Below are 13,539 nucleotides of genomic sequence, written 5' to 3' on the forward strand. Positions count from 1 at the left end.
AGTGTCTGGTCACATCTTCTGTCACTCAGGGGCCAAGGGGGCGTGGCCTAAGACCTTATCCAATCACTGTCACCGGGTTGGGAGCTGTCCAATCAGACGCGCAGGTGGAGAGGACCTAGCGGCTTCAGGCACATGCTGGGGCCTTCGCCTCTCGCTGTGCCGAATCTCCAGGTTCGGTCTTTACTGCTGTGTCTCTGCACCTTCAGGTCCAGCCTAGGTGGCCCTGTGACCTGCAGGTGTTGAGAGACCCATGCTTAAGACGCCAGGGCCTCCCGAAAGCCTAGAAATGGTGAGTGTGGGGGGCCTGGTATCCTGAGAAGCGGCGGGATATCTGGAAGTGGCTGGAACCGCCTGTGGCGGGACCTGGGTTCCCTCAGGACTCAAGATGGCGGCTGGGCCCACCCTGGGACCCGCATCCTTTCCCAACCTTGCACGGTGACCTCGCCCTGTCCCCAGCACTCGTGTCGCCTGGATGGTGAGGGTGGGCAGGAGGGTCCTAGGAAGAGCTCCAATTGAGGTGTGGGGCTTGTGCTAAGGGAGCTATCGTCTGGGGTCGCCTGTCCCTTCTTTCTCCTGTTAAACCTTTAAGGGCATCACTGCAAAAATATAAAGAATTTATTGCAGCAAAGAGCAGTTCAAGTATTGTCCAGCACGAGCCGTGGTTTCTGGTCCACAGGAGGGGCTTGAAGGAGTAGTTTTTATAAGACGCATGAGGATGGAAACCCAATTCAGTAAATGATTGGGGACAGTTATGTAGTTGTCTTATCTATACAATCGAGGTGGAAATTTTCTAGTTATGTGATCAGAGGTTATTGGCAGTTTGTGGTGGGTTAAGCCTGAATTTTGTTTCCCTCTGAGGAAGTAATTTACAAGAAGAGTTAGATTTTTTTTAACATAGGAACACAGGGCACTAGAGCTATCTCAGTCTAATTGCCTGCTGTTTAATTATTCTAACACTCCCCAGGGGAGTGGTTTTCCCTTGCATTTTCCAAATGTGTCTCAAGCAGGGTCTCAAGTCCACCCGCTGTTCCCCCAGCTAACCTGGATTGCAGTAAAATTCTAAATTTCCAGTCAGGTGCGGTGGCTCACACCTGTAATTCCAGCACTTTGGGAAGCTGAGGCGGGTGGATCACGAGGTCAGGCATTGGATACCAGTGTGGCCACATAGTGAAACCCTCATCTCTACTACAAATAAAAAAAAAAAAAAAAAAAAAAAAAATGCCAGGTGTGGTGGCAGGCACATGTAATCCCAGCTACTCGGGAGGCTGAGGCAGGAAAATCGCTTGAACCTGGAAGGCGGAGGTTGCAGTGAGCTGAGATCACACCACTGCACTCAAGCCGGGGCGACAGTGTGAGACTGTGTCTCAAAAAAAAAAAAAAGAAAAAAAAAAAACCACCTAAATTTCCAGTTCTTCTGACATTCCCAAATGCGAATTTTCCCTCCATAATTCACAAGATTATCAACTATTTGTCCTTTATTGTACATTTCAGACACAGTATTGTAATTATTTTTTCACAAAGCATTGGATGGCACTTTATAAGATATTTGTTCTCTGTCTGTAAACATTTCATAGGAAAGCAGAGAACAATTCCTGATACTGCTCTAAAAAATCTCTGTGCCTCGCTTCCTTTTATTTTCCATAGGCACAGACTTCTTATCAGAATGTCTTTGGATTGAGGTTTCTCTTTAGAAACTTTACAAGTTGATGTGTCCTCAGCCCCCTCCTGTCTTTTCCTGGTTCTGGGCTTCAGTACTATCTGGGGATGGCCCAAGATACTCATCCTGGCTATGTCTGCCAGTTGTAGTGCATATCAGCCCCGGGGTTATTTCCTCGCAGAGAGCAACCTGAGAGGTATGGAGTGCAGTCTCTCCAGGGAGCAAGTGGAGGCCCTGGGACTGAGAGGAGTCTCCTCGCATATATATGGTGCCTCTAAAAAGCTAAGCCCTTGGGACATTTAGATTGTCTTCACTTTACACAGCTTCCGTTTCTTGAGACATATTTTGTTGGTCAGCCAATCAGATGCTGGTTTTGAGGCGAAAAGAGAAAAATGATTCCTGCCCTCTGGATTCTCTCAGATTTCTGAAAGGAAAAAAAGATCTCAAAGGACAAGGAAAACCCATGCGAAAGAGATGGTGCAGGAACCTGCAAAGTAAAATGCACCTGGGTCGTTCACCCACTGGTGCAGTGCTGTGTGTCCTGGGAGGGTGGTCACTGAGCATTTCAGTGAACAGGATGAGAGGATCTCTGTTATTGGATGGCCTGACCTCACATGAGTCACACATGTCTGTGTTGCACTCAACACTGCCACTACCTGGTGTTGCCACCTTGAAAGAATTTGCTCACTTATTTAAACTTCAGTTTTGAAACTGTAAATTTGTTTTATCGTAGAACTAGAAAGGTAAGACAACATTTACAAAGGGCATGAAAGAGGTGGATTTGAGAAAAAATTAGATATCTAGTCAGGAATTCCAATTGTTAAAAATATTGGATTTACCTTTTTTTCTTTTCCAGAGGGAGTGTAGGAAGTTTCTCAGTTTGTTCTTGTTTAGGGGGTGATTTCAAATAGAATCCCAGGGCTTAGCTGTGGGAACGATATCAAGGAAAAGAATAGTGAAAATGTCTCTCTAAGACTGTATGACTTGAATACCTTTCCATAAGAAAATGTGGTAGATTAATTGGTGAATTGCATAGATTCATTAAAACATCAGTTCCTCTTTTTGCAGGGTGAATTTGTGACAGTAGATAGCTCTGTCCTATGTCTGTTATCTTGATTTCTGAGTTTAATGCTGAATTTCATGAGATGGACTTGACACCCCCAGACGTGTTCTTGTGTAACAAATTGTTTACTAAATGAGTTGTTATGGAAAATTATATGTTTATTGTCTGAAAGGGATAAGTGCTTCTGCTTTTCTTGTGAAGGTATGAAATGTAAGCACATTAAAATGTCCTTCCCTTACATATAAACACTGTGTTTAAGAAATATTGCTGGATTTTTCAAAGACTGGTATTTTCTCATTTAAAACTAAGTGAATAACCCTAACTGGGAAGTTGAAGCCTGAGCCCAGTGATCCCAAGCTAAGGCCAATATTGAGTCTGCAAAAGGAGTTCACTGGAGGTCCAGTTAGTTCTTCCTGGGGAGTTGCCCCTTCAGGTGTCCCAGTCTGGTCACTCCAACCATGGAAGAGGTTTTAAACTGAGAGAAGCTACAGAGCTCTGGAAAACTAGGTATCCACAGGCAGATTGCAGTTGGGTTTAGAGTGGAGGGGATTGAAGGGGTGTTCTGAGGATGGAATTGTTATTTTCCTAGGGCTATTTCTAGAGTTTGCCAAATAAAACAAAGTCGGATTTAGGTAAGAAGTTAGTTTCAAAGGAGTATTGCAACAGGGGGATCTGCCAAGTATAAGATCTTTGAAGATCCCAAAAGTTAGGCAGACAAGCTTTCTTTCATAGGGAGGAACAGACAAGATTAGAATGAAAATTGGAGGAGAAGGTCAGGACGGAGGATGGCAAAACAGATTCCAGATCAGAGAATGTTCACCCTGAAGTCAGTGTGTTCTTAGGAGGTTCATACAGTGAGGTTGTATGTTGACTCAGACTAAGGACAGGACAAAGTTCAGGGACCTGGGAGAGGGAGAGGAACTTAAGCAATGTTTATATAAGAAATATTTTGTTTTGGGCCAGGCACAATGGCTCACGCCTGTAATCCCAACACTTTGGAGTCTGAAGGATGGATCACCTGAGGTCAGGAGTTTGAGACCAGCATGGCCAACATGGTGAAACCGCGTCTCTACTAAAAGTACAAAAATTAGCCAGGTGGGGTGGCACATGCCTCTAATCCCAGCTATTCAGGAGGCTGAGGCAGGAGAATTGCTTGAAACCTGGAGATGGAGGTTGCAGTGAGCCGACATTGTGCCACTGCACTCAGGCTGGATGACAGAGTGAGACTCCGTCTCAAAAAAAAAAGAAGTATTTTGTTTTGACCACTGAAGACAAAATTGTTCAGCCTATTCTTCATGAGAAAAAGATGGAAATTTTCAGAGTGCGTGTGTGTGGCTATGTGATAGGCAAAAAGGGAGCATCATCTAAGTCATAACTGGAAGAGTGTTGTGTTTCTTTTTATTAACCTGTTCCTGGAGGACACAAAGGATGGGAATGTCATCAATCATAGTTATTGACCAGGATTACCTAGGAGTCGCGTCTTTCCCCACCACTTTTCTTTGTCCTGTACATCTCTTCCATTTATCTCTTCCCGAGTTGAATCTGTTAACATAAACTGGTAAACATTAAGGCAGTGTTTTTCTGAGTTCTGTGAGAAGTTCTGTCAAATTATTAACTTGAAAGGGGATTATGGGAGTTGTCAGTTTAGAGGCAGTAGCTCAGATGTATAGACAGGCCCCGGGCTTGTGACTGCATCTACAGTAAGGGCAATGGTGTGGGACTGAGCCCTGAACTTGTGGGGCCTGTGCTGACTCTGGATATTGTCAGAATTGAAATTCAGGCACCCAGCTGGTGTTGGGGAATTGCTTAGTGTTCAGCAAACTCCATAGATTTGGTGTTAGAGGAGCATCACAGGGGCCTGGGTTTGAACTCCAGGTGTCCGGGGAAGGTCAGCTGTGCTCTCCTGCACACGGCCTTTCACACTGCACATTATCCTGTATTTGTGGGTCTCTTACCAGGGAGAGAGGGGACTGAGAACTTAGAGGAAAGGAGTGCTGAGAACAAGCCCTCTCCTCTGACAGCTGCAGTCACATGATTCCCACCCACTAGGGAACATACCCACTGGGCATTCATGTGGCCACACTTCTCCCAGGGCTAGGCCCCATCCTAGGATTTGCACTATGGCACTTTTGCTCCTTAAGTTTCTTGCCAGAAACCCACAAAAGTACTTAGAGGACTCCCGGTACACCTCCACCCTGACACCAAATTTGTAGCAGCAACTGATTAGCTCTGCCAAACTGGAGTTCTGGACAACCCAATTATAATCTCACCTACTACATGGACACAGGAGTAAATCAGAATATAGTCCCACCTGGGCCAGTGTGTATAGCACAAACCAGTCTTTCCACCTACCTTGCACTCTCCCCAACCTGTGCATTTCTGATAGCATCTTTCTCTCTTCTGCTTTCCCTCTCACAAACCATCTTTCATGTGTATACCTGTATACCCTGGACCACCCCTTGTATACCTGAATCCAGTGCCTACCAAATTTCAGATATCCAGAAGTCATGTCCCTAGACCTGGCCATTGAAGGTGAAAATGCGAGTTAGAAATAAGAGGATTAATCTTTGAAAGTAAGGGAAGAGATTTTGTTCTTTTTCCTTTTCTTAAAGCATTTATATGTATTTTTTCTGCTTTTTTAAATATGTGAAAATTATTTTATCAGCTAAATCAACCTTTTGTCATTCTTTTTTGACTCAGGATTTTCTTTAGGACCTGAGAACCATGGCTTTGTTCTATTTCTGATTTGGCAAAGCTCATTTTATTTTTATGTTTCTATTTTCTATCTTTTAAAGTAGACATGGATTTGTTTAGGATAAACTCATTTTAAAAGCACACAAAACTTGAGCACAAAGAATAGGATTAAATGCAGCAATACAGAGTGATGAAGAGTAAAAGCCACTGAGTATCTTTCCTTTGACAGAAAACTGATCATCTAAGGTGATGACTTAGTATTTGGAGACTGTTAGTACTTACATTGCAAAAGCAAGAAGAGTTTAGTGTATGAACCGAACAGTGGAATGCATAGCTGTACCTTTGTTTCTGTTTATTCCATAAGATCAGTTTACATAGTTTTGTGTAGTCTTTAGTAGACAACTGCATCCATGTAAATTAAATAGTATTTCATACAATAGTGTGAATATAAGGTCACAATATTTATTTTGGACAAACCCCTGAAGTAGTAATTTTAATATCAATATTGCTTATTGTTTTGAAATATAAAGCATTTTAACTTAAGGTTACAGATAATTTTAGAAAATACAGCATACATTGAGACTAGTCTGTTAAATATTTATAGTTATTTATGTCTATTATCTAAAGAAACTTCACTACCACATTGTTACAGTAGATATTAGTCTGACGTACTGCTTAATTGATCCCATAGGTATAATTATATGTCAGCAAGATTTTGGAGTCTATTCTTTTATTTTACTAAATTAGGAATGGAGCTATTACAGAACAAATAGACACAGGTGATGCAGCCACCCACGGATCATAACAGCTCTTCAGCTGGCATTATGGCAAGCTCAGATCTACTCATCTAGATAAACAAAGTCGGCTCTCAGTTCTTCATCAGAAAGTGCTGGTGGGGGTTGTCAGATGTGTTTCAGTGTAGATGCCCAATCCAATGGCCAGCAGATGAGAGATCAGCATAGACGGAAGAAAAACTTTAAGAAATTCTGCTGAGAATATTTTGCCATTGTTCATAACACTAGTTTCTCATGCTGAAAGTAGCTGTGCACTTGGGGTGTTTAAAGGGAAACTGCTTCAGGGAATATTTTCTGGCCAACTTGACTAATCTCATATCTAACCTAAGTTTTTCTTTAAGATGCTTTCAACTTTTTTCTTTTCTCAATACAATCTTCCTCAGACTGAGAGCTGTTTTTCTCTCCAATCCTTTGGGTATCTGTTTCAGAAGACCTCTTAGTGTCTCTTGGTGCCTTTGAGAGGTGGGCAGTCACAGTGACAACCCTTGGAGCTGCTCTATCCAGACTCATGTTGGGAATCTAGCAGTTTTTTCCTCTGTCAGCTGTATAAACAGAAACCGAGGCTGAAACTCTCCTGTTTCCATTATTGAGAAAATACAATTCAACCCAGGAGCCCTTCAGGCTCTTCTCCTGCAGCTCAGGGACCCCACTCTATGATGTAGCACTGGGGTGCAGCTGTGACAGTTGGGGTTCACATGGGATATGGGCTGCCTGCTGTGGGCTGTTGGCTGTGCCTCAGTGACAGATAATAGAGGTCAAGAGAGGACACAGGCTGCCAGGAGCAGGCAAGCAGGAGTACTGCAGGCCAGTGCTCACAGAGTAGGGACCCACTGCTTTGATGTGTAAATAGCCAAGAAGATAGCAAACTGTTCAATAGTACCTGTAGGAGAGTAGGAGGCTACCTTCTACAGGCATCAGGCTCCAAGTTGCAAAACTGCTTCCTGTCATAATGATGAAGTTTATTATTTTTTTAATATGGCCAACTAGCATACACAGATACTTGCCCCTCATTACCAGGTAAATTTAGGGTGAACTATGTATGACAAATGGTGCTGTCAGGTCCTCCACTTGTGGACTCATGATGGTGACCTTGTTTCCATTTCTGCACTCTCCTAAGCAGATTGCCTGTCAATAAGCCGGTCACATTCCGGTTTAACTGTGTAATACAATAGCTTTTTTTCTGTTCTATTATTGTGGAGCTTTTCTGGGGTTTCCCAAATTTTGCTTTTAATTATATTCTCCAAACACTGTCCAGAATTGCCAGACATGATATAAACATATAAAGTTCCCACTACACTTCTCACTGGAGGGGCCTTTCCCTCTCAGGCTTCCAGCCAATCCACAACTGTGCTACAAAGTGCATGCTGCCCCCAAAATACACAGGCAGAATGCTGTCTCTGCCTATTTGGGATCCATAGTCCTCTAAAGTCACTTCTAGAGAGTTTTTAGACCATATTTCTACAAACTCCACAGGGCAGTGATCAACCATTCCACCTCTTTCAGTGACCCCAGTGTCATCAGACCTGAAACTGATCCAGAGACCACAGGGCCCAGAAACAGTCAGGATAACTCATGTGCATTGAGTAGATATGAGAAGAATCTCAACTTTCTCTTCCTCTTCTTGTCCAAATGCCCACACATGTGCAAATAACACCTGCTGCTTTTCTACCCAAGACCTAAAACTATGCTCTGAATTCTGATTTCAGATCTTGAGATTTGAGAAAAGAGAAAAACTTCTATTTGAGGAATTCAAATTTTAGGCCCAGAGAGATGCTAAGATGAGGCTACAATCATGTTGTGCTGCCTTGAGCTATGCATTCATCTCTGAAACTGCTTGCTATTGCCACACCTAACTGTACATTAACCTAATAATCCCACACTGGACACTACACCCCACACCCTATAGCTTAACAATGTGTAGCCAATCAGTAATGTTATTTCTGTAAATCAATAAGAATTCCTCACAAACAACTCTGTATCAGCCCACTACTTGTCCTTTCCTTTTGCCTTTGCAAATCCACTTGTAACTGCTGCTAATTGAAGTGTATATTGAGGGCAGCTTGAATCTATGCTCCCAGGTTGCAAACCTCAAACTTGGCCCAAAACTCTACTTATATGAATGTTGCCTCAGTTTTTTCCTCTTTTCTTTCTTCCTTTCTTTCTTCTTTCCTCCTTTCCTCCTTTTCTCCTTTCCTCCTTTCCTCCATTCCTCCTTTCTTTCTTCCTTCCTTCCTTCTCTCTCTCTCTCTCTCTCTCTCTCTCTCTCTCTCTCTCTCTCTCTCTCTCTCTCTCTCTCTCTCCTTTTTTTTCTTTTTGAGGCAAAGTTTTGCTCCGGCGCCCAGGCTGGAGTGCAGTGATGTGATCTTGGCTCACTGCAACCTCGGCCTCCGAGGTTCAAGTGATTCTCTTGCTTCAGCCTCCTGAGTAGCTGGGACTACAGGCATGTGCCACCATGCCTGGCTAACTTTTTGTATTTTTGGTAGAGATGGGATTTCACCGTGTTAGCCAGGATGGTCTCAATCTCCTGACCTCATGATCTGCCTACCTCTGCCTCCCAAAGTGCTAGGATTATAGGTGTAAGCCACCGCACCTGGCTGCTTTTTTCCTTTTCTGTCAACATACTATTTAGAGGGTGCAGTCTCTTTGAGTGGATCTCTCCTTTGGTTTTACTCTGTTTGCTGTAACACCCAAGAATGCAGAGACAGGTGGATCCCACCTAGAACCTGCACGTAAGAACAGGCCACCATCTGGGATTTACAAAACAGGGCTAGACTAAAGATTGAGAATGTACAGAAAACCCACAGGAGACATTTTCTTCATAGTGAGGTCAACATTGACATCTTAAAGTCCCCCTTTCAGAATGTGTCCCTTTGAGCTTTCCAGATCTTGTCCAGTGACTTGCTGCAGATAAGCGAGAGGCTTCTGATGTATATAGAATCTGATGGCAGAATCTGTAAGTATAAACAAGCATTGTTAAACCAAAATTAAAATTCTGAGGCCTTCCCAACCATCTGAATGAACCCTTCCTCTTGGCCAGGGCATTCCAAAGTGAATCTTGATTAGCTCAGGCCATGACAGGAATTGGGGGTTAGACATGCTTCATTATGACCTCTTCCCTTTGGAATTCAGGAAAAGTCAACCAAGGTTAACATCAATACAGACCTTTAGTCTGATAAGAAACATTTACACTCTATTAGTTTTGAAGCCTGTGACCTGGAGGCTTCATCTGCATTATAAATCTGTGGTCTGCACAACCCCTTATCATGACCCAGACATTCCTTTATATTGATAATAACTCTTTCAACCAATTGCCAATGAGAAAACTGTTAAATCTACCTGTAACATGAAAGCTCCAGTTTTGAGTTCTCCTGCGTTTATGGGTTGGTCCAATGTATATCTTAAATGTATTTGATTAATGTCTCATGTCTCTCTAAAATATGCAAAACCAAGCTTCACCAACCTTGGGCACATGTTCTCCAGGTCTCCTGAGGGCTGTGTCATGGGCCATGGTCACTCTAATTTTGTTCAGAGTAAATCTATTCAAATGTTTTACAGAGTTTGACTCTTCTTTTTCACCACATCTTAGCAGTGAGAGGTCAATGCCATAAAATAATTAGAGCTATGACCACAACTACATCTACCTGTAAAATGTGATACTAGAGTACAGTATTCTTGTCCTTCCTCTTTCCTAAGAACTAGCTAATTAGGATGGGTGATACCACATCTGGATCCAAGTTCTGGAGCTCCACCAGGACAATTCGATTTTCTATTTAGAGTCAGGTTAAGTCTCTCTTGCCTGGATCACCATGTGGCCATAATCCCAGGGTCACTAGGAACCCTCTCACAATGACCTGTGGGTCTGTGAGACATTTGAGGATGTCCTGTGCAGACTTGGACCAGGCTGACAAGAGTGTCTAATTCTGGTTCCATCTCAGATTAAGATAAATGAGGCACCCAGTGTTTGTTTCTCTCCTCATGGAAGGAAGCTCCTTGGTTGGTATCTGGAGGAGAGTTTCTCCAGTTTCTTGGTATTTGGGTGAAAAACAAGGAGGAGGTCTGGAGACTCAAACTGATAAACCAATTACCTCCACCTCATATGCCATGAGAAAAATAGGTGAAGCAGTCGTGGTCCCTACCATCTAGGAACTTTCACTCTGGAGCAACTGGATAAATGGTAGAATTCAACATCATGTGGTCAGTACAATAAAGGAAGTTGTGCAGGGGACTTGGGCTTCATTGGGACCATGTCCCTTATGTTGTTGTGACTTCTGATGCCACCACCTGAAGGGCTATTCATACACAGAAGAGTTGTGATGGTGGTTGTTGCTATTTCAAGTAGTTTTTACCTTGCTAAGAACACATATTTAGCTTCTAATAAAATTGTCCTAGAAAACCCTAAGGGTTTTGGTTAAATTTCTTGGTATTATATGTTATAAAATAGACAAGGAGGCAGCTAAAATAGATTAAAATTACACAAACTCTTAGGCTTAGAAAAGAGAACTGGAAATACCCCGGGAGCTTTGAGAACATAATTCTACATAGGACCCTCTGCTTGCCCCAGCCCTGTCCAGATTCACCCTCTTCTGGGCCTCATCTAGTTCTGGAATCTCTCCTCACAGAACAGAGGAGATTAGAGTTTTGGGTGGTGACTCCCGCTGCCTCTCCAGAACTTGTGCTCAAAATTTCCTGAAACTCAAAAGTAGATAAGTGGGATCAGTTTACTGTATATTTTGAAGCCTTAATTTCTTTCTTTTTCATTGAAGCCAGGGCTTGTAGACACATCGCACCCAGCAACCTATGTTCTATTTCTGCAGATCCAGTAGTTTCTCCACAAGTCACAAGAAAGTAAACACAAACATAACGATGAGAAATCTCTCTGAACTACACTTTATCCTTCCTTTCTATATTCCTATCGGTCTATATTTACCTTTCATTCTATATATTTTCTTTTCAAAATCAGTGATGAGGAAACAGAAGAAGAAATAAAAATGCTGCGTCCTTCATCTAAATCCTGGGAATTATTGAATAATTAGTACCCAACTCCCAGGCTGTCATGAGGATTAAGTCACATAATGTGAGATTCCCAGAACAGTGCTCCTTAACATACTTCTGAGCACATATCATCTGCTTAATAAGCATTGCAGTAGTGAATGTGTACATGTTATTTTCCAAATGCAGACTTGCTCAGACATTGCTGTTTTTGCCTCCATCTGTGAACCTTAAAATGCCAGCAAAGAATGTGATCTTTCACGATTGGAGGTTTGTTGTCTTCATTTGGATCATATGTACTTGTGACAACAGTGCTGGGTGTAAGGGTCTCTGTGCTGTGCCTACTTTCTTCAGCTGAGTGCTGCTAATAGGTCCAGGGGGAACAACATCAGCATTGACAGGGAACCATCCATAGACACTTTCAAAACTTGCAGAATCACATTACGTATGGTGGGGCTAAGATTACCAAATGATTTATATGCACAGTGAAGCTGGAAAGACAATGCTTGGCAAAGCAGTTCTCAGCCCAAGCTTCTAATTAGGATCACACAGCCAGTTTGAAGAAACCTCTTGCCTTGTGCCCTCCCTCAGAGTCTGTCTTTTGGTCTGGGTGGAAGCATCCATGTTGTTTTAATTAAATGCCTCATGTAACTCTGAGGTGAGGCCAGGGTCGAGCACAAGGGTTTCAAGATACATTCATGAAAGTTGAGTTCAACCTTTGCTCCAGAAAGAGGTCACAGTGCCTACTCTCCTTGGGTTTGGTAGGGTCAAGTCAATGCAGCACATATTCCCATTGCTGCAGCAGAAATTTCTGGCATCTGTGCTAGGTGAAGGCACCTGATGGCAAGAAAAGAGAAACTGACATTTTGATCTTTGAGGAGGACCTCATTGTTCTCAAATCTCTTGTGTTATAAAAGACAGAAGGGGTGGGCTTTTTCTGAACATCTAGATCCTTCTGCCTGTTGTTGTGTAGACAGCAGGTGAGTGGGCTGTGCTGATACTTTTAAAGTCATAGTCTCAAGATTCAGGTGTGAGTTTTCCAGAGAAACTTGTGAAGGAATCCCAGAGGAAGAAGAAGAGGAAGAAATGGCTTGTTCTCTGGTGAATAGTGTCTTAGATTGAGCTGTGTCCACTCTGCTTCCTGGAATTCCATGTGTTTAGAACTAGCAAACCTTTACTCCTCTATTTGTGCTGTTCCTCCTTAATGAATTTGTTTCAACTATTTTTTTTCTCTTTTCTTCTAATAGTCAGGGGCTTCTGGAAATTTTCTTTGCTATATACCAGAGCCTTCTCCACATTCTCTTTATCTTGCCTTCTTACAAGCCATGCAGAATTCTCACCATGAATTTATGACCTGTAATATGTAAAATGTTCCCTTTATGGCTGTGGAACATGGGAAGGTGTGGATAATCAAGATTCCTATTGGGGAAGTGCTGGAGTCCTTGTATATTAGTAAAGAAGGAGAATATGTACTGTTTAAGTTCCATCTGTGTTTTTCATCAGCTCTGTGCAGAAAAGGATTAAGAAAATACACATTTGAACAGAATGGCATTTATTGCCCAGATTAATTCAGAAAGTTCTAAGAGAAATAAGTAAGTTGGAGATACTTGCTCTCTAGGATGCTAAGTAAAGACTATTTAAATACACTATTAGAGATTACAGAACATGGGAGCTATCTGTAGCTTGGACTTTTCATACAGCTGGTGTATTTTGATGATTAGATTGAGATTATAGCTTACCTTTTTGGGGGGCCAGTATCACAGCAGTGGTGATGTGTCCTCTGCCTCAGCACACAATAAAAACCTGTCCTGTTATAGTTGGTGTTAATTTCATTCACTTGGCTAAAGAGCTCTCTGACAGATTTTTCTGCTATGGAATTAATTATCTTTCCCTTTATTATTTAGTACCTTGGGGGCACTTACCAGCTGAGGTGCATAAACCATCACATTTAATTTGGAAGCTCCCCTGTCTTCTTTGATTCTCTTTACATATATCTTTCTTTGGAAAATGAAGGCTCTCATTGTTTACTGGTCAGAAAAACTGGGATAATCCCAGGCTCTGCCACTGACTGAGTGTTTAACACAACATTCTTCTTAGGCCAGAAACGTTAGCATCACTGGTGAGCTTGTTAGAAATTCAGAAACTCAGGCTTTATCCCAGATCTCCTGAAACAAAATCTGCATAATCAGATGTTCAGTTTATTGTTGTGCATATTAAAATTTGAGCAGTACCCTCTCTTTAGTCATGACTTTTTCATCTGAAAAATACATACAACTTACTCTGTATGATGTAAATATAGTCCTCAAAAATGTATGTCTGTGTTCATGCTCTTAATGTTATAT

General features: G+C 42.3%; 1 pseudogene; it reads right to left on the reverse strand.

The window, feature by feature from the left end:
- Positions 1-6,186: 6,186 nt before the first annotated feature.
- On the reverse strand, positions 6,187-13,218 carry LOC104669548 (annotated as a pseudogene).
- Between the last annotated feature and the right edge of the window lie 321 nt (positions 13,219-13,539).

Source organism: Rhinopithecus roxellana, unplaced genomic scaffold (genome assembly GCF_007565055.1).
Source record: "Rhinopithecus roxellana isolate Shanxi Qingling unplaced genomic scaffold, ASM756505v1 contig2534, whole genome shotgun sequence".
Classification (NCBI taxonomy): Eukaryota; Metazoa; Chordata; class Mammalia; order Primates; family Cercopithecidae; genus Rhinopithecus; species Rhinopithecus roxellana.